Below are 21,662 nucleotides of genomic sequence, written 5' to 3' on the forward strand. Positions count from 1 at the left end.
CCCAATATTCTTTTCTGAAGAATAGCTTTGATGGATATGTAATTGCAGGCTGATAGATTTTTTTTTCTTTCGGTGCTTTAAAGATATTGCACTTTTATTTTTTTCTTCTATTGTTAGTAGTGAGAAATCTATACCTTTGTTCTTCTGAACATAGGTATATATTTTCTAAGTGATTCTGAATTTTATCACTGGTTTAAGCAATGTGATTATCATGTGACCTGGTATAATTTTCTTCATGTTTCTTGTACTTAAGATTCTTTTAACTTTTGGGTCTACATGTTTGTAATTTTCACCAAATTTGGATATGTTTTAGCTACTTTTTCTTCAAATTTTTTTTTCAGTCTCCCGTCTCCACCCTGTTCTTAGGGGACTCTAATTAATGTATACTAGGGGTGCCTGGGTGGCTCAGTGGGTTAAAGCCTCTGCCTTCAGCTCAGGTCATGATCTTAGAGTCCTGGGATCCTGGAGCCCCGCATCGGGCTCTCTACTCAGCGGGAAGCCTGCTTCTCTCTCTCTCTCTCTCTGCTGCTTCTCTGCCTGCTTGTGATCTCTGTCAAATAAATAAATAAGATCTTTAAAAAAAATTAATGTATACTAAGCTGCTTAAATCTGTCTCATGGTTCACTGATGCTTTTTCACTTTTAAATATTTTTTTCTCTGTGTTTCATTATGGATATTTTCTGTAGCTATGTCAAGTTTATTAACATGAATTTTGTGATTTATTATCTAATCTTCTGGTTATCTTATTCAGTGTATTTTTGACCTCAGAGTTCATTATTTTTATCTTCTGAAGACTTATTTGCTCAGTCTTCCCTCCAGCTTTTAGAACATATAAAATATAGTCATGATTAATCTTTTACTGTCCTTTTTACTAAGTTTACCAATTGTGTCATTTCTGCGTTTGTTTTCATTGATTGATTTTTCTTCTCATTAAGGACTGAATTTTACTATTTCTTTGGATGGCTGGTAATTTCACTTAGAAGCAAGATATTGTGTTTTCTATCTTGTTGGGTGCTATATACATTTGTATTCCTATAAATAGTTTTGAGCATTGCTCTGGAACATAGTTATTTAAAAACTATTTCATCCCATGGGGCGCCTGGGTGGCTCAGTGGGTTAAGCTGCTGCCTTTGGTTCAGGTCATGATCTCAGGGTCCTGGGATCGAGTCCCGCATCAGGCTCTCTCCTCAGCAGGGAGCCTGCTTCCCTCTCTCTTTCTGCCTGCCTCTCCATCTACTTGTGATTTCTCTCTGTCAAATAAATACATAAAATCTTTAAAAAAAAAAAAACTATTTCATCCTTTTGGGTGTAACTTTTGAACTTTGTTACATGGGAACAAAGCAATATTTAATCTAGAGTTAAATTTTCCCACAACTGATACCCCATTAGTTACTAAGTTTTTAACTCTGATTCTTGGCCATAAACACTATTCCCTGTCACATATGAGCTCTAGATAACTCTTCCCTCTACTTATTTGAAGTATTTCTTCCACACATTTTGGGTAATTTTCTCACAGGCATGTACTGATCAGTACTGTACTGCATATCTGAAAGAAAGTCTCTGGTGATTTCTGAAGTTTTCTCTCTGTGCAGTTTTCTTCTCTATGTTATTCTGTCCTGCAAACTCTAGCTGTCTTAACCTCTCCACAATTCCACATCTGTCTCCTTAACTAAGGGAGGAGGAGGCTCCCCTCACTGAGCCTTGTCCAGGCAATAAGCTGGGGCAATCACAAGGCTCACTTAATGTCTTTCTCATATCTAAAGATTAACATTCTTGGGGCACCTGGGTGGCTCAGTGGGTTAAAGCCTCTGCCTTCGGCTCAGGTCATGATTCCAGAGTCCTGGGATCAAGCCCCACATCGGGCTCTCTGCTCCGCAGGGAGCCTGCTTTCTCCTCTCTCTCTGCCTGCCTCTCTGCCTACTTGTGATCTCTGTCAAATAAATAAATAAAATATTTCCAAAAAAATCAACATTCTTAACTGCCTAATACCCAATGTTATGAAAACCTTTGATTCTTATACTGTGTCTGTTTTCAGAAGTTTCATCTAGGGTGAGTAAATCTCATCCTAGTTACTCCATCCTGGCCAAATGAAGAAAGTTTTTCAGAGAAGTTTTTTTTTTAATTTTTTTATTTATTTATTTGACAGACAGAGATCAAAAGTAGGCAGAGAGGCATAGAGAGAGAGAGGAGGAAGCAGGCTCCCTGCTGAGCAGAACGCCTGATGCAGGACTCGTTCCCGGGACCCCAAGATCATGACCTGAGCAGAAGGCAGCGGCTTAACCCACTGAGCCACCCAGGTGCCCCTCAGAGAAGTTTTATATTAATTATTTCTCAATTTCATATACTTGCAGCATGTGTAATACTTATAACTGAGCCTTCCATGGGCTGGAGGGGGGGATTTTATTCATTTATTTATTTTTAAAATTTCTTTTCATTGTTTATGCACCCCACCATACTTTATATGGAAAAACCAAAAGACTCCATCCACAAACTACTAGAACTCATTCAGCAATTCAGAAATGTGGCAGGATACAAAATCAATATACATAAATCAGTTGTTTTTTATACACTAACAATGAAAATACAGAAAGGAAAATTAGAGAATTGATTTCATTTACTATAGCACCAAGAACCATACGATACCTGGGAAAAACCTAACTAAAGAGGTAAAGGATCTTTACTTGAGGAACTACAGAACACTCATGAAAGAAATTGAAGAAGATACAAAAAGATAGAAGACCATTCCATGCTCTTGGATCAGAAGAATAAACGTTGTTAAGATGTCTATACTGCCTAGAGCACTCTTTTCTTTCAATGCCATTCCGATCAAAATTCCACCAGCATTTTTCAAAAAGCTGGATGGAGCAAACAATCCTAAAATTTGTATGGAATCAGAAGAGACCCCGAATTGCTAAGGAAATGTTGAAAAAGAAAAACAAAACTGGGGGCATCACGTTACCTGATTTCAAGCTTTACTACAAAGCTGTGATCACCAAGACACCACGGTACTGGCACAAAAACAGACACATAGACCAGTGAAACAGAGTAGAGAGCCCAGATATGGATCCTCAACACTATGATCAAATAATCTTGGACAAAGTAGGACAAAATATACAGTGGAAAAGACAGTCTCTTTAATATAGGTGCTGGGGGGGGTTGATTTCTTAAGGGTGACTTTTTTCTACCTCTGTTGGATTCTTGAGGTGAATGAAAACAAATTTACATTTCAAGTTCTAAGGATGGTATGCAGAAGTATTTTTTCCAGTTTACTTTTCAAAAACCTGGAGTTATCTGATAATCCCATATAATGGGATGTGGCTTCAGTCTGCTGTGTTGGGAAAATCACCTCACTTAAATTTGCAACTTGTTTTAGGTTTCTTGGCCATACAAAAAACATATATCTTTTTCACGGTATGTGGAGTATAACTTCATTTATGATCTATTGTTTTGTTCTGGTTTCATCTCTGTCTTTAATATCAAAATATATCAATTTCATACTGGAAGCAAAATGTTATGCTTATTTTGGAAAAATTTGATTTTACTGGAGAGGTCACCATGCTTTGTTTGAAAATGACATGAAAACCTCTCAGGGTTCATGCCGTGTCTTTCAAAATTTTGTGATAAAGGTCTAGGCCAAATGGTTTCAGACAATCTCTCACTGTACTCTTTTTTCTTATACTAATCCTTAAGAAAGTTATCACACTTTATATTCTATTATTCAAGTTCACAAACCCTCACACTCTTTCTTGGCAGCCGAGCCTTGTTCACTATGTACATTTGGAATATTCTTTATAGTATTTAAATTACTGTCATTTTGAGATACAGATTTATCTTTTGTGAATCGCTTATATAAGGCAATTCATATAATGTAATAGCAAAAAGGTAAATTCAGCAGGCATAACAATAGCATACAAATGATGTAAAAGTAGGTTAGCCATTTTAAAGTTCTCCTTGATTATTGAATATTTAAAAAGACTGATGAATGCAGTCCTAAATCATCCACTGTGTTGAAGGACATAATGATTAAAATAAAGAATAGTGTATTTCTCTACAAAATATGAGCAATCTTATATTCCAAATGTATAATGTATTCATATGAATTTTTTTTCTGAAATTGCCAAAAGCCTGCTGAGTACTCTATAGTGTGACAAGGATTCTGAGTTGTACATTAGCTACATTTTAAGAAATACTGCCTTCAAAAATTCAATAAAACTATAGACGCTCTCAAAAAAATTTGCACAAATGTCCCTGAAATCCATTTGCAGACCTCAGGCTAGGAATCACTCAGATGTTTATTTTGATTAAGGCACAGATACTCCAATAAATGTGTTATAGCCAAGATAACAGAATCTTTGTCCCAAAGCCTAATAATTTCTTAAGAAGCAACTCCTTGGGGTTATTTTTTTCAAAAAGGGATTGTGACATGGCAAACAATTCCAATTCCATGGGTTGTCCAATATGAAAACCAAAATGAAAAAAATCTGGTACAGTCATATATCAGGCATTGTGGCAGTCAAATACCATTCACAGGCAACTGACTATCATTTATATGTGCTCAGTTTTGGAGAAATAGCTAAAGCTCTTTAAACATTACTAGACTAGAAATTACTGGAAAGCCTGCATGATAAAATCCAGAACACTAGAAAGGCCAGAAATACATTTAAATCAGGCAATGATGTTTTGACAAAACAAAAACACAAAACCTGATATGAATCTTAGTGTTTTGGCATTGCCACTAGTGTTAGACCCTCTTGGAAATGAGTCTTGTTTAGACAAGAATAGAAAGAGCACATTTAGCCAAACTGATTCACAATTCAGATGTTACAGCTTTTAAACTCACTAGTTACTATCCACATCTATGCTCCTTTTTAAAAGCAAAAAGATAATAACCTTTTCAAATGGCATTGTAATCCGATAACTGTAAGTGAAAGTAAAAACCAATAATACTTCTTTTAAGGTTGAAATTAATTTGAATGTAAAAATAACGATGCTTTGGGTAGGAATGATTCAAGATTTATCTAACCAAATGTGGTAGAATTTGGTTTAAGATAGTTGTTCAAACCCCTCAGCCTACATCCTTCAGAACCTGAGTTACAGTGAGACCTGTCCCATGTACTGACCTCAGATCAGCTGACTTTCACAAAATATTATGATCCTTTATTAATATCTCCAAATGCAGGTGGACATCTTTCAAAGATACCTTTGAGAGATCTCAAGGAATAATTTCCCTACCTATCAGACATAACACAGTACTTCTGATAATTCATGGAAATGTTACCATCTCAATAGTACTGTCCTTCTCAAGGTAGGGTGAAAATTGAATCAAGATTAGAAAATTAAAGTCAGTACTGCAGTCTTTACAACACAAGACTATTAACTTGGAGACCCTCTAACTCAGCATCTCACAGCTAGATAATTACCATATCCTGGTTATGGTGGGAAATTGCCATTCCTTGATGATTTTTTAGAGCAGTATCAATAAAGCATTTATAAATAAGCACAGATTTTCCCCATTGGCTTCACTCAAAGTCTAAAACTCCCTTAGTATGAGCAAAAGGGACTGAAGAGTTTTAAATATTCGCTAGCAGCAGGCACAATGTTCCAGAGCCTGCAGACATAATTGAGGAAAAAAAAAAAAAATCTAAACTACTCCATCTTGACTAATTCAAGAAACTATCGGAGGAAAGCATATAGCATATACATGACTTAAAAATACAGTGATATAACCAGGGAAGTGTAATTCGAGCTATTGGATTGAGAGAGGAAGAAAACACTGATTTATCAGCATGATCAGAATGCAGCCTTTTGCAGTGGAAAGCACCCTGGATTTAGGGCAGAAGATCTGAGCCCCAGCTCAGCTCTAGCATTATCCACATGGCCTGAGGCAAGTGACTTATATTCTCTGATTCGGTTCCCACAGAAATAATAAAATCCTCGTAGGACAGTTTCTAGAGGTGATGATTTTTAAAATAAAATAAGAGCAACTGGGGTCTAAAAAGATGGGTTTTAATCTTAGCTCTGAAATGTCTGATTGATGTCTTTGAGTATGTCATTTAACCTCTCTCAACTTCAGTTTCTTCATACGCTGTGTAAAGATTGCTGGTGTTCAGGGGGACTGCTGGAAAGCAAACGTGCACCAGATGCATGCCAACGGGATTGAGACTTGAGGAATGAGTGCCAGAAATGACCTACACTAAATGGACAACAGACACTAGTGTATTATACGTGCAAAAAGGACGGTTCCTGAAAACTGAGGAGTCAGTTGTAACTTTGTGTGTGTGCCTTTCCTGGGAGCTTGTAGTCCTTTTCATTTCAGATGGCTTAGAGACAAGCTGTTTAATAAAACACAGTGTTCTGTGATCTTTGCAGAGCACAAATGGGATCCATGCAGAGAAGGTCCCTACTAGGTAGTCTGAGGCCTGCTCTGTAGAACAGAGATTCTTGCAAAGTTCTTCATGGTGAAGTTTTCCCCCTTCTCTTTGCTTTTATATTTCTCCTTAAACATACACTGACACAGACAGGAAGAGAGAAAGATGATGTCAACATCTTAAAGCTAACTAAAGTGGAGTAATAAAGGTTCTATTTTGTGGTCTTTGTCCTTTTACAATGTCCTTTCTGAAACCAAAACTAGTAAAAGAAATAAAATGAGAAGCAAAAAAATACATGAAAACCAAAAAACCCGCTTCATCTCTGATACAACTAGAAAAAGCTATACCTCCAGGGTCACAATCTGTGGTAAATAATGTTCAAATACAGTACAATTTCAACCAAATCCAGGAAAAATGCTGAGAGCAGAAATGTCTCTGTACAACTTTGGTAGTGCCCCAAATGCTCCCAAAGTGGGTGGCAAAAATGATGTAACAAACCAATGATTCACCACTTGAAGTAGCAAGATCTAGGAGTTTAAGCACCTGGAAGCTCCCTGAGCCATGCCGGAGAAGAAACAAGGCACAAGGAGGACTCATTCAGACTTACCAGCTGTCAGAGAAATCACTGTGAGTGAGGCAGCATAGAAGAGGAGTAAGTGGCCATCAGTCCTGCAACCTATAGAGAAGCCCATGCCAGACTGTCTAAAATATTAAGGGCTGATGAGATGCATAGTTTCACCATTAACCAGGTCATAATCTGGTCAGTCAGAGCAGATATATAACTGAGAGACCCTATCAGCAACACAACTAATAATTAGCCTTGCTTTCTGCTCCAGCTTGTTACCTTTTTTTTATTGTGTTATTATTTACCATACAGGACATCATTAGTTTTTGATGTAGTGCTCCATGAGTCATTGTTTGCATATATCACCCAGTGCTCCACACAACCCGTATCCTCTTTAATACCCACCACCGGGCTCACCTGTCTTCTCATTCCACTTCCTTCCATAACCCTCAGTTTGTTTTCAGAGTCTGTAGTCTCTCATGGTTCATCTTCCACTCCGATTGCTCCCCCTTCATTTTTCCCTTCTCCTAATGTCCTCTATGATATTCCTTATGTTCCACAAATAAGTGAAACCATATGATAATTGACTTTCTCTGTTTGACTTATTTCACTCAGCATAATCTCCTCCAGTCCCGTCTATGTGGATGCAAAAGTTGGGTACCTTAACCCTTCCCTTACATTGCTTTTCTTTAAATATCAGGCATGGAAAAAAAAATGGCCCTGGTTTAAAGATCAATGATGTCTGAAACAAAGACAAAGAAACAGTGCATATATTGTATAAGAAAATAAAAGTAAATAGCTAAAAAGTAAACAAAAGTATTAGAAAGATGGAAAAACTTTGAATCTCCCCATGAACTAAACAAAGTATCATCCCTCTGGGGGAAAAAAAAAAGATTTCAAAGAGGTAGGAGATAATAATCTATCAAAGTAGATTCAAAGTGAGATGCTGCGAACTCAAATAAGAAACATAAGAGAAAAATAATTAATTACCAAGATGAAATTAAATTGAAAGCCACAATAAGGAGAATAGATATAGTTAGGCCCAGCACATGGTAGACAGCACTGTAAAGTAGAAGAAAATAAAATTGAGAAGACCAGAGTTGGATGACGGGCATTAGGTATTATTATGTAGAATCCTCAGGAAGGTCTTACCTCAATAGCAGGGAATAATTAGTCCTAGCTTAAGTACTGTTCCAGACTTACCAAACACATCATTCAAAAAGACAGTGATGAGCACCAGGTGTTTCAGGCAACTGAGGAATTACTGAACTCTACATCTGAAACTAATGATGTGCTGTATATTGGCTAATTGAGTTTAAATTTAAAAAGTGGAAATAAACTAAAAGACCAGAGTTAAATAGAATTAAATATAACAAATATAAAATACATACAAAAGCCAAAAAAGTCTAATGAGTGCCCCTGAAGATAAGAATAAAACAAATGGAACAGAAAGTAAAATATTCAAGGATACAATAGCAGGAAACTTTGGAAAAAATGAAAACTTGAATCTACCGATTGAAAGAACATACCAGGGGCACCTGGGTGACTCAGTGGGTTAAGCCTCTGCCTTCGGCCCAGGTCATGATCTCAGGGTCCTGGGATCAAGCCCCGTGTTGGGCTAGCTGCTCAGTAGAGACTCAGCTTCCCCCTCTCTCTGCCTGCCTCTCTGCCTACTTGTGATCTCTCTGTCAAATAAATAAATAAAATCTTAAAAAGAAAAAAAATGAAAGAACATACCATGTCTAATGTAGGAGGGGCATATTATAGAGAAAAGTATACAGAAAGATATTTCTGGGTCAAGAAAATTACTGGAATTCAACATTAAAATGTAATATTTAGACTATTCAGAAAGAAAGAAAAAAAATCAACCCTAATTGGCATGAGACTTCTTAGCAACACACAAGCAAGAGGACTGGAAAAGAATATCTTTAAATCTTCTGTTACAATGAGCCAAACTTCCTTTTTAAAGGCAATAATATTCCAGGACTTGGGAAATGTGATAAGGTATTCTTTAAATTAATTATGAAATCCCAACCATCCAAAATATGGATGGAAAAACAATGTAAAGGAATTGGTGAGAACATCTACTTCTGCCCAAGACAGAATAAGAGAGGCTGGATTTAGTTTCCCTTTTCAGGGAAAAAAAGCAAAAAGACAAAATACATGAAACAATAGATTTCATATCACTGGACAACAAGAAATGAAGGGCTATAATACCTGAGAAAAAAAAAGAAACAAAAGCAATAACACCTACAACTGTCCCAGCTTAATACCTAAAATGTCCAGGTCACTGTGCAAGGATGGGGAACACAGATGGAGCCAGAAAATGCCCTATGTTGAGATGGGACTGAGAGTACAGGAGATTAAGACAACTGGCACAAACAGGACAAAGAATGAAAGAAGAAACTGTTGGAGACAGAGAGAGAACCCCAGAAAGTCCCTCTCTATTATTCAGCAGACCGTGGATAGAGCACTTGTGTAAGGAAACTACCTGAAGCCCAGAAAAAAATATCTAAATATGATTAGAGAACAGTGCTTTCTGTGCATATGGAGCCAAGAATGGTGCCACTTTTCAAAGCAAGATTGGATAAAACTCATAATTCATTAGGTATTATTATGTAGAATCCTCAGGAAGGTCTTACCTCAATAGCAGGGAATAATTAGTCCTAGCTTAAGTACTGTTCCAGACTTACCAAACACATCATTCAAAAAGACAGAGAAGAATTAAATTGTTTCCAAGTAAGTTAACTGAATCACTAAATAAAGACTGAGAATATTTATAAGAATAAAAAATATCTATCAACAAACAAAATAAAATTCACAATGTTTGGCCTCTAATTGAATATTACCAGGCATGCAAAAAGGCAGTAAAACATGATACATAATGAGGAAAATTAATCAAAATTCACAAGGCACTGCCACAGATGTTAGAATTAGCAGACAAATACATTAAACTGTTACTACAACTCTATTCAATAGTTTAAACAATTAAGAAGAGACATGAGAGATATAAAAGAAGAGTGAATTATACCCAAAGTAAGGAGAATAAATTAATACAGGTAATAGTGGAAATGAATGAAATATAAAGTAGAAAAACTATGTAAGAGGGGCACCTGGGTGGTCCAGTCAGTTAAGCATCTGACTCTGAGTTCAACTCAGATCATAATCTCAGGGTTCAGGACAGAGTCTGCTTGAGATTCTTCCCCTCCCTTCCTCCCTTCTCCCCCTCATCACTCTCTCTATAAATAAATAAAATCTAAAAAAAAAAAAAAAAACTTTATAAGAAATCACCAAAACCATAGTTGGTCCTTTGAGAAGATAAGTAAAATTGATAAACTTCTGGCCTACTGATCAGGAAAAAAAGAGAAAGATTAACTACCAATATCAAGAATGAGAAAGGTAACACCACTATAGGTTCAAGAGAAATTAAAAGGATAAGGGAATGCCATGTCTAAGCATTTAAAAACTTAGATGAAATGGGCAAATTCTTTGAAAGACAAAGCTCACTTAAGAAGAAATAAACAGCATGAATAGCCCTCTATCTCATAATGAAATTACATTTGTAATTAAAAGCTTTCCCACAAAGAGAACTCCAGGTCCAAGTGATTTCACTGGTAACTACATTGCACACACACAAAAATGATAGGGAATATCAATTTTTCACAAACTCTTCAGAAAGTTGAAAAAAAGAGGTAACTTTCTCATTCATTCTTTGAGTCCAATGTTAACCTGATATCAAAACCAAACACATTACCAAAAACACGGAAAATACTCTAGATCAATAAGCTTATGAATATAACTACAATTTTTAATTTTAGCAATCTAATCCTACAAAATATTAAACTAATGTAGAGTTGGCTTACATGTTAGAAAATTAATCAATGTAATATAAAACTATAAAATGTAAAACCAATGTAAAAACTTCATTATAACCTCAATAGATGGAGAAAAAATGCATTTTAGAACATCCTATATCTATCCCTCATAGAATCTCTTAGCAAACTAGGAATATAAAGGAACTTCATCAACCTAATGAAGGTTATCTATAAGTAACAGGTTATACCATACTTCACGGTGAAAGATGAAATGCTTTCCCCTTGAGATCACAAAACAGACAAGAATGGCCACCCTCACTACTCTAATTAAAACATTGTACTGGAGTTCCTAGTTGTGCAATCAAGCAAAAAAAGAAAGTAAAAGGATCCAGGTAAGAAAGGAGCAAACTATTTAGCAAACTATTTATTTGCTGATGACATGTTAAGTTTATGCAGAAAATTCAATGGAATCTAAAAAAGGAAGTATAGGATTAATAAGTGAATTTAGTAAGGTTTCAGGATATAAGACAAATATACAAAATCTGATGTATTTCTTTTATTTTTTTAAAGATTTTATTTACTTATTTGACAGAGAGAGACACAGCAAGAGAGGGAATACAAGCAGGGGGAGCGGGAGAGGGAGAAGCAGGCTTCTCGCCGATGTGGGGCTCGATCCCAGGACCCCAGAATCACAGCCTGAGCTGAAGGCAAAGGCTTAACAACTGAGCCACCCAGGTGCCCCTAAAATCTAATGTATTTCTATATACTAACAATAAATAATCAGAATCAAAATTAAATAAATAAGCCCACTTAAAAATCATCCAAAATACAAATACTTATGACTAAGTTTTCCAAAAGTTATGTAAGACCTACACATTGAAAACTTGTACATAAATGAATCTCAAATAATTATGTGCTGCATGACAGGAAATAGACATGGGTATCTAATGAATTGTTTAATTTATTTAAAATTCTAGAAAATGCTACGTAACTTATAGCACTAGGAAGCAGATGGGTAGTTGACCGCAGATGCTGGCAGGTGAGGATGGGGGCACAGAAAGGAAGAACTGACAAAAAGACAAGAGGAAATTTGAGGGGCAATGGATGTATTCATTTACTTGACTGTGCCCATGGTTTTGGGTCTATCTCATATGTCAAAATTTATCAAATTGTATGCTTTAAATAGATGCTGGCTATCGGAATAGCATGCCTGTATAAGTCTGAGAAAGGAGTGGTATTCTGGGATATGCCATTCAAGGTTTTTTAAACGCATTTTAGATAATTCTATAAACTTAGTTAATATATAATATTTTGATAACTCATTAGTATGTACATAGTGGGTCATTTCAAATGCAAGAGAATTCATTGCAAATTTTCTTTCTTTTCCTCTCTCCTCTTTTTACCTTAGATTAAGCCCTGTTTGACATGCCTATAAAAATTCAGAGTAACTTCTGGTAGTTGAGATAAGTTTTATAATTAGTGATCTCTGCTGTAGCTGTTTATGACAAGCTGAATTAAATAGAAGCACTTCTGACAATTTCCAAGTCTAAAGCCAACACGAATTCTCATTTTTCCAAAATATGACAGCCCAAGATCACATATATGTCAAAATAAAATGAGAAAAACTGAGCTATTAAAGGGAAAACATGGTCAAGACTGAGTTCAAAAAAGATCCAATATTTTCTGTCCATAAGAAATAGATTCGCAGCAAAGTCATTTAAAAAGATTGTAAAAAAAAAAAATAGGCAAAATCATACTAGGAGAACACAAGTACACAGACACTTGCACATAAGGAAACTATATTAGTTAGACATTAATATCAAACAAGTTTCAAAATGAGTAAAAAAGGGAAATTGATAAAAAATAAAGCATGAATTTGTATTAAATAATAGAGTGTCATCATTAAAAATGCCAACCGAAACAATAACAGAAAGTAGAATAATATTAATATAGTTTTCATTCATCTCTCGCAGCTCATAAAAAATTAAGTACATAACACAAATGAGTAACAATATAGAAGGCTTTCGCAGTGATCAAAGGATCACTTGCAGCCAACTTTGCTATGAGTCTCACAAAACAGTGTATTCCAAGACCTTATTTAAAAAAAAAAATAGAAAAGCTAGAAATTAATTTTTTTAAAAAGAAGGAAATTACTTCTTGACCACCTGAAAATATAAAATTCTCTCTCTCAAACAATGTGAGCCAAAGATAAAAATCCAAACCAATTTCAGAAAGTTCAGAAATTAAATTGATAACAATGAACCATGGAATATTATTTAAAAGGTTTTGAGAGATACCCATAGACCACAGTGCTTAATTACTAAGCAAGGCAGAATAATGGTAAATAAATATATAGTTCTTCTCAAAACTTAGGAATGTAACAAAAAATAAAGCCAACAAAAAAGAGAATAAAATAACTAATACAGATAAAAGATTAATGCCTTGAAAATGAATCCTACTATATATAACACGTAATAAACAATAGAGCTCTTTCTTAAAAATAGTAAGTACTTATGGTTTGTCTCCCTCCCAATCCCATAAGTGACTCTTAATCTCACAAAACAAACTGAGGGTTGCCGGGGGGAGGGGGTTGGGGAGAAGGGGGTGGGATTATGGACATTGGGGAGGGTATGTGATTTGGTGAGTGCTGTGAAGTGTGTAAACCTGGTGATTCACAGACCTGGGGATAAAAATATATGTATATAAAAAATATATGTTTATAAAAAATAAAAAATTAAAAAAAAAATAGTAAGTACTGAAGATATTAATATATAAAAATGAAAATAAACAAGAATAAAAGATTACATATTATATGATTCCACTTATAAGAAATTTTTTAAAAAGGCAAAACCATGGAGACAGTGTATCAGTCATGAGGAACGGACCGCAGATCGGCATGGGAGAAATTTTTGGGTCATGACTGAACAAAGTATAAACCTATTAAAAATCATCAAACTGTATACTTATAATGAATAAGTTTTATGTTCAATGGCATAATTCTACTTTAATAAAACTGTTAAAAATACGTTGATAAAAGATCCTACTTACTGTAGCAATAGAAAAATGGAATACCTAAAAATCGGAAGGTAGAATTTTTCTGGAACATTAGCTAAGACTTAGATGAATATAGAGCTATGACTTGTTCTTGGATAAAAGAAAGGGTGTAAAATATACCTAAATTTATCTGCAGATTCAATGCAATCTCAACAAAAAAAAAATAAAATTGTAACCAGGCAATAACATTTAATTAGGTAACATATGATTGTTCAGTGGCTGGTTGAGACGACCATTTTGGGGGGATTAAAAAATACAGTATTCACTCCCAACATTCTCATAAATTCCAGATGGAAATAAAGGAGTGGATGTTTTGTGTGGCTTGAAATAGAGAGGGTAGCTTTTACAGGGAGCACACATAACCTAAAATTGTAAAGGAGGAAATGGATCAAACAGACCACATAATAATTGAAATGTGTAAATGGTGAAAAAAGAAATTATAGTGACATACTATAAAAATTATCCAACACATGTAACAAAGGTTTGATTTTATTATTGTGGAAATAAGTCTCAAGTTCCACATCAAATCATGTTACCAACCCCTGTTGTCTCTAATTCTAACATAAAGCTAGAATATGAGCATTTCTCGTCACGTGCGTGGTGCTTCCTGGGTCCCGTCACCATCACATCTTACCTGGATGATTTCCACCGCCTGGCCCCCACCCCGCCCCGCTGGTGTCTCTCTCTCTGCCCTTGCTTCCTTTCAAACTATTCTCAAACAGCAGCTGATGAGAGATCCCGTTAAAACTCTGTCAACCTACTCTTCTGCTTACACATCTCCAAAGGTTTCCTATTCTATTGGTTTTCCTATCTTTTTCCAGGATAAAAAGATGTTTCAAGTCCCTACACAATAGGTCTTCCCTAACCCCTACTTCCTTCACTCTCTCTACTCTGGCCACACTGGTCTAACTGCGAGCTTGTGAGCTTGACCCACCTGTCACTGCTGCACTGGCTATCTCTGCCCGGTGTTCCGTCCCTGTACACACCTTCTGGGCTGTGCTCTCACCTTCTTTAGGCCTGCCTTCCTCCTCAAGTGAGACCTTCCCTGATTATCCTCATTTAGCATCACAAATCGTACCCTACTCCCAGCGCCTCCTTTCTTCCCTCCTTTTCCCTCCTATTCCTCACTACTACAATGTAAGCTTTGTGAAGATAAAATTTTTTGGTCTGTTTTGTTCTCTGCTATATTTTTAGCACTTTAAAAAGTGCCTAAATATAACATTGTCTCAAAAACCTTTGCTGAATAAATGTGGAGAAAGTGCTAACAACCCCACACAGGGAAATCAGTCAGAATACACGCATGTGCAGATGTCCAACCTTACATCTAATTAAAGAAGGACTAACTGAAATAAGTTTTATTTACCTATCAATTGTAAAGATCACCTTATGTAGATTAAGGTATGGGAAATTGAATATTTTCATATATTATTAGAGGAATGTAATTGTTGCAACCTCTTTGAAGAAAATTTGGTGATATCTTTCAAAATCTCCAGTGCACATATCCCTTAGGAATTGTCCCTAACACCAGGTTTGCACATCTGGATGCAAGGATATCAATTGCAAAGGACTAAATATGTATCAGCAGATAATAGTTATAGGTAAATAATTGTGAAATTCCATCGTGTAATGTGCATGCATTCATGCAGCAACTGTTTACTGAGTGCCTTTTATACGTCAGTATTGTTCCAGATGCTAGTGATATGAGCTAGATATTGATGAAAGAACTGGTGATCTGTAGAACAGAACAGAGAGCCCAGGAGTGGACCCACATAACCATGGTCAGCCGATCTTCGACAAAGGATCAAAGGCCATACAACAGAGAAAAGACCATCTTGTCTACCAACTGCACTGGAACAACTGGACATCTGCGTGAAAATGTCCTTACATCCTCCACAAAAATTAACTCAAAATGGATCACAGACCTAAATGTCAAATGCCCAGTCTTCTGGCTAGAAAGGTCAATGCACAAATTTAGCATTACAATCAAATTATACCCCATGAAAATGAGGTTATTTTCTAAAAGTAAATTAGGATGTTTTTAGGTAAGGGACAAAGGTATTAGTCAACCAAAGAAGAAAAATGACTAATTGGATCCAAAGAGAGCATAATAATAAAATTTCTGTTCGTATGTACCATTGTGTCTTTTCACTGACGGTTCCATTGCTGAATCAAAATGGGGACATGAAAGCTTATTTAACATTCATTTAACAGATTTAGGACATTCTGAGTTTTTCTAGCAATGCCTCTACTGTCTAATTAACTGCTAGAGGTAATTAATGATGTTGACATTTACACCCCTCATTTGCGTCACCAGTTCCTACATCATACTAATTGGCATTCAGAGCCACGGGAAGCATGTTTGTGAACTGAACAATGAAACCATCGTGCTCTTGCAGGTGTTTTTTTTTTTTTTTTTTTTTTTAACTCAAAGACCTATTGTCCTGTTGACATATTAGTACCATTTTCTAATTGCATTTGCTTAAAGAAATTACTCTGAAATTATGAGAACTTTGAATAGGTAAATGTTACATCTTTTACAGTTAGAATGTATCAATGTGAGTTTACTCCCTAGGGGACTTTTTAATATCTTTGTCAAGTTAATATATAACAAGCATAACCACATAGACATTGAGGTTTAGTTTAAAAAACTATCACCAGTACTCCTGAATTTAAGAGAGAAAAATCACCTTGCTGAAAGGTGCATAGCCAAGAACACGGGGCTCTTGAGCCCCAAACTACCAGACGGTGCCCCCTTTACTTTGCATAAGTGAAATAAACTGGTTTTTATACTGTTTGACGTGTTGAGTTTACTGGACAGTATCTGAGTTTATGAAAAGAGAGGGGAGGCGACAGAGGAGAGAAGAGAAAGTAAAAAGGAGGAAAATGAATAGATACCAGGAACGAGATCACATGATGATGTAAACCATCATTAAGGAGAAAAGAGGTGTCACCCTACAAAGGGGTCCTAAAATAAGCACAGCTGCTCCAATCCTTTATTTTTTTTATTTTTTTATTTTTTTTAAGATTTTATTTATTTATTTGAGAGAGAGACAGTGAGAGAGAGCATGAGCGAGGAGAAGGTCAGAGGAAGAAGCAGACTCCCCATGGAGCTGGGAGCCCGATGCGGGACTCGATCCCGGGACTCCGGGATCATGACCTGAGCCGAAGGCAGTCGTCCAACCAACTGAGCCACCCAGGTGTCCCTGCTCCAATCCTTTCTCATTTATTCATAATCCACCCCCTCCCCCACACACACTGAAAGAACTTGTGGAAGGAAACGGGAGCCCTGCCCATAGCAGTGTCCACCAGGGAAGCACAGGGCAATGTAATTCACACAAAGACAGCGTTTTGTTTTATAGCTCAGACGCCAAATCGTCCTTAACAGCCACTGAATGAATCATTGGGTGTCTTTCACCTTTCCCTGGATGCAAAATTAATTTTTCTAAATCTTTAATCATCCTTTCTGGCGATACTCCGAAGGAGAGCCATCCCCAGCAGTACTCAGTCTAATTAACCACCTTGGGTTTTACCTACTTAGACGTTCAAATTACGCCTTTGGTAACAGATAGTTTGCTTGCCAACATTTAATTCTTCCCATCCAAAGTTAAAACTGATCTGGGCCGTTAATCCATAATACTTTGACTCCAGAGAGACTATAATTCTATTCAAAACATTTTTAATGTGTCTCTTTTCATAAAAACAGAGGGACTCTTTTTCTTCTTTTATTTCCCCCCAACCCTCATTTTTAAAAAGGAATGAAAAATTCAGATGAAAAACGTTTGCCTCATATTCTTTTGAGAAGAAAACACCTCCAACCATTCTGTCCTTGTGCTGAGCAAAACAGACCGATGCCCAGACAGACTCTGACTGTGGAATAAGAGCTCGCTGTGAGACGGAACCCGCGGACGCATGGGACCCTCAGAAGCATGGGACCCTCGGAAGCATGGGACCGTCGTGACACGCAGCAATGGCCACCCAAACTCCAGGGCTTTTCTTGGATTCCCAGTTCTGTGCTGTTCATGCACACACATCCAATTAGTTCCCAAATCATATTAATTTTATCTCCTAAATACTTCGCCTGGGTGGCTCAGTGGGTTAAGCCGCTGCCTTCAGCTCGGGTCATGATCTCAGGATCCTGGGATGAGCCCCGCATTGGGCTCTCTGCTCAGCGGGGAGCCTGCTTCCTCCTCTCTCTCTGCCTGCCTCTCTGCCTACTTGTGATCTCTCTCTGTCAAATAAATAAATAAAATCTTTAAAAAAAAAAAAAAAAGAGTGAACAGTCAGAGTATCTACTCGCTTGGAGGTCAAACAAAAGAGGTCCTGACAAAAAGGCCCCTGGCCTTAAATATGGAGAAGTTGCTAAGAAATATTATGTTACATGAAAGTCAAAAACATTTTCATGCCAAGTAGCCCAACCCAGCAGAAAATGAAAAACACACACCAGCTGTCTCTGTGTGATCCCCCAAATTATTATAGGGATAGTTAGGACTGAAGTACTAGGGAGCTCTCTACGAGCCTTGAGAGGCTGTGGTTGTGTATCAGGTAAGACCTTAAAGCAATTTTAACCTTGATCCAATAGAGATTATACATCAAAAAGAACAAGTGAGCTTGTGTTGTTTCTGGGAAGACTGAGGAAGAGGAAGCATGCCAAGGGGTGAAAGTGAGTGAAACTTCTACAGGCTCAGAGACATTCATCCACCACAAACCGATACCGGCTAGGATAATTTAGCTCTACTCCAAGTGGTGAAGTCATGGTCCTGGTTTCAATCCTAATGTAGCAATACCCATTTCTTTATTTGAGCCATGAATACATCACTTTCAGGGTCACTGATCTTATAAATGTTCATTGCTGGACATAAATAAAATCAGGAGGGAGAGAGAATATGCCTGAACAAATTAGCCTCCCATGGAAAATAATTCAGAATGATGGTGCGCTGATAGTAGGTCAGAAGAGACACTTTCCTTTGTTAATTCCTTACTGAAGCCAGCCCAGAGTGAGAGGAGTTGGACTAGACCATGTGGATTTCAGAATCTTGGCACTGTAATCACAGAGAATATAATGCCAACGACTCGATGAGGAGAATGACAGCAATCACCATACAGGGACCCGCTCCTACGCTTCCGGCATCTGATACACCTTGTCTCACTTAATCCATACAGAAATCACAAAGTCGGCATTTCAAAACAGAGATTCACAGAGGTTCAGTATCTGCCCAAGGTCACTTGGTTGCTAATGGAAAGAGCAGTATTGCAACTCTAATCTCTGTCACTTATGTATTAGTGGTTCCCCACTAGTCGATACCGCCCGACAGCACTGTTAGATAGAACCCTCCACTCCCCATGTGCAGTTGACCGAGGTGCCCCACGTCATTCTTTGAAGGTCAGCCTTCCACCAATACATCCAAGTATTATCTGCCAGCTTTCTGCCCCTAAAGGACTGTCTGCATCACTGGACCAGACCACAGTTTATGTGTCTCAGAAAAGCAGCATATGTCATTTAAATAAAGATACGAAAAATTTTCATTCCTGGAGCATGCCAGACAAGAAAGGGAATGCGGGTAGCAATCCCTGACACCTTGGGGAAGTCCAAGATCAGCAGAGTAAGCTTACTGAAATGAGGACACTTGAAAGGCAAGACTATTCTTGTAAGAATTACATGTATATGGAAATTTTCTTTTTTTTTTGTTTTTGGTTTTTTATTAGAGAGAGAGAGAGCACAAGTAGGCAGAGCAGCAGGCAGAGGGAGTGGGAGAAGCAGACTCCTATAGGGAGGGAGCAGGGAGCCTGATGCGGGGCTTGATCCCAGGACCCTGAGACCATGACCTGAGCTGAGGGCAGATGCCCAACCGACTGTACCATCCAGGCTCCCTGCATGGAGATTTTCCAAATGAAAATCTCTGTTTCCTCATACAAGCTCTTTTTCCTCTACCAAAGCCTTGGGGGAGGAGGGAAGGGAAGGGCTCCACTCCACCTTGTGCTGGCAAGTGTTAGAACACACTGACGAGATGCCGCTCACGACAGTACGTGGCACAGATGATTAATATGGACAGCAAGGGTAGGTGGATAAGATTTCACTCTTGCTGCCAAGATTTACTAATTGGTTTCTCCCATGCTGGGCTGGTACAGATCCCAAGGTTTTACCATTTCAATTTGAAAGTCTGCACAAATCACACTAAGTGTTCCTGCCCAGATATATTTGGTTCTTCTTACCAAAATGGGCCTCACACAACACAGTAGGTACTTAAGGGAAAAGAAGAACACCACATCCTTCTCATCCCTCAAAGAGATTCAGGAAATCAAAGATTACGTGGTTCTTGCCTCAGTGCTTTAAAAGGAAAGATCATGGGGCCACTGGTGATTTCAGCTCAGGTCATGATCTCAGGGTCATGAGATCAAGCCCCACATCACACTCCATGTTCAGGGGAGAGTCTACTGGAGATTCTTTCCCTCTGCCCTTCCCCTCTACTGCTCCCCCCACCCCCCTTTCTCAAATACATCAATCAATCAACCAATCACTCAATCTTTTAAAAGGAAAGATCATGGCTTACTTGTCCTCATTATGTTGCGAAGTTGAGAGCATCCTGGTTGGGGTAGGAGCTCGGAGGTGTAAACTGCTTGCCTTAACTGAGCTCAGGAATGGACACACTAGGCTCCCTTGGTATCTGGCCAGGTGGGGGCCCTGTGGGGAAATGGAGCAAGTGTGAGATGAACTGGACCAGTGGTATCGTCATACTGGTACTACATTTCCTCGTTGGTAAATAAAGTATACTTTCCAGCACCAAGCTTGGTGAGTCAGGAAACAGCCCACAGATAGACCGTGCCCTCTAGATGCTCTACTGTCTCTTCAGAATAACCAGAAACTTACACTACGTAACTAGAGCTCGTCACAGCTGTACTAAACTACTTTATTACTGCAGTAGACAAGATAAACTTTTGTGTCAAAAATAAATAAATGTCCACAGATCCATGCTGATGTAAATAAATGTCCACAGATCCGCGCTGATGTAAATAAATGAATAAATGAATGAGCAGAAGAGACAAATTCCCTGTGCGGAAAAATGTCGAATTATTTATGTAGATCTTCCACCTTCAAAGAAATGGAGCTTAACTCCGCACCCCTTAAACATGGGCTGTGCCATGACTTCCTTCCAAAGAGTACAATAAAGAATGGGGGGGGGGGGGTCTTTACAGTGAAGAAACCTGCTGTAAACCACCTCAGTCGGGCGATCAAAGTCAATTTCCACAGGAATGATTTATATTGATAGGATCTATCCCTGATAAGATCTTGATGAAAATGGCAGTTTCCTTCCAGAGACCTTCCCTCCATAAACCCATAACAGACAAGTCTGAGAAAAATATCAGACAAATCCCAATAGGAAGCTGTCCTATAGCGCACCTGACCGCCATTTCTCAAAAGTGTCCAGGTCATCAAAAGGAAAGTCTAGAAAATGGTCACAGCCGAGAGAAGCCCAAAGAGTCATGGTTAGTGAAGGCAATGTGGTATCGTGGATGGGATCCTGAAACAAAAAAAAAGGACATTAGGTAAAAACCAAGGAAACCTGAATAAAATAGAGGCATCAGTTCTTGCTAATGCATCAATACTTGCTCATCGATGGTAACAGATGTTCCAGACTCACGTAAAATGTTAATGATGGGGAAACTGGGTGACATGTATGTGGAACTCTTTCTACCATCTTTATACTCTTTCTGTATACCTAAAAACTGTCATAAAAAGTAAAACTCATTTTTAAAAAGGAATGAATAAATAAATAAATATAAATAGTATCACCTTCTTTTTGAAAGCAGGGCATTGGAATGAAAAACAAGGTTTGAGTGTGTGCCCTGTTACTGGTTCTGTGC

General features: G+C 37.6%; 1 long non-coding RNA gene across 1 annotated transcript in view; it reads right to left on the reverse strand.

Moving 5' to 3' along the window:
- The window catches only part of LOC131820173 (uncharacterized), a 59,315-nt gene extending 37,995 nt beyond the window's left edge, over positions 1-21,320 (reverse strand). Inside the window, exons 1-2 of the long non-coding RNA XR_009349496.1 lie at positions 21,199-21,320; positions 20,351-20,481 (exon numbers count right to left, since the gene is read on the reverse strand). This is a non-coding gene — a long non-coding RNA (uncharacterized LOC131820173). The remainder of the gene's footprint in view (positions 1-20,350; positions 20,482-21,198) is intronic.
- Positions 21,321-21,662: the final 342 nt, after the last annotated feature.

This window comes from Mustela lutreola, chromosome 1 (assembly GCF_030435805.1).
Source record: "Mustela lutreola isolate mMusLut2 chromosome 1, mMusLut2.pri, whole genome shotgun sequence".
NCBI lineage: Eukaryota > Metazoa > Chordata > Mammalia > Carnivora > Mustelidae > Mustela > Mustela lutreola.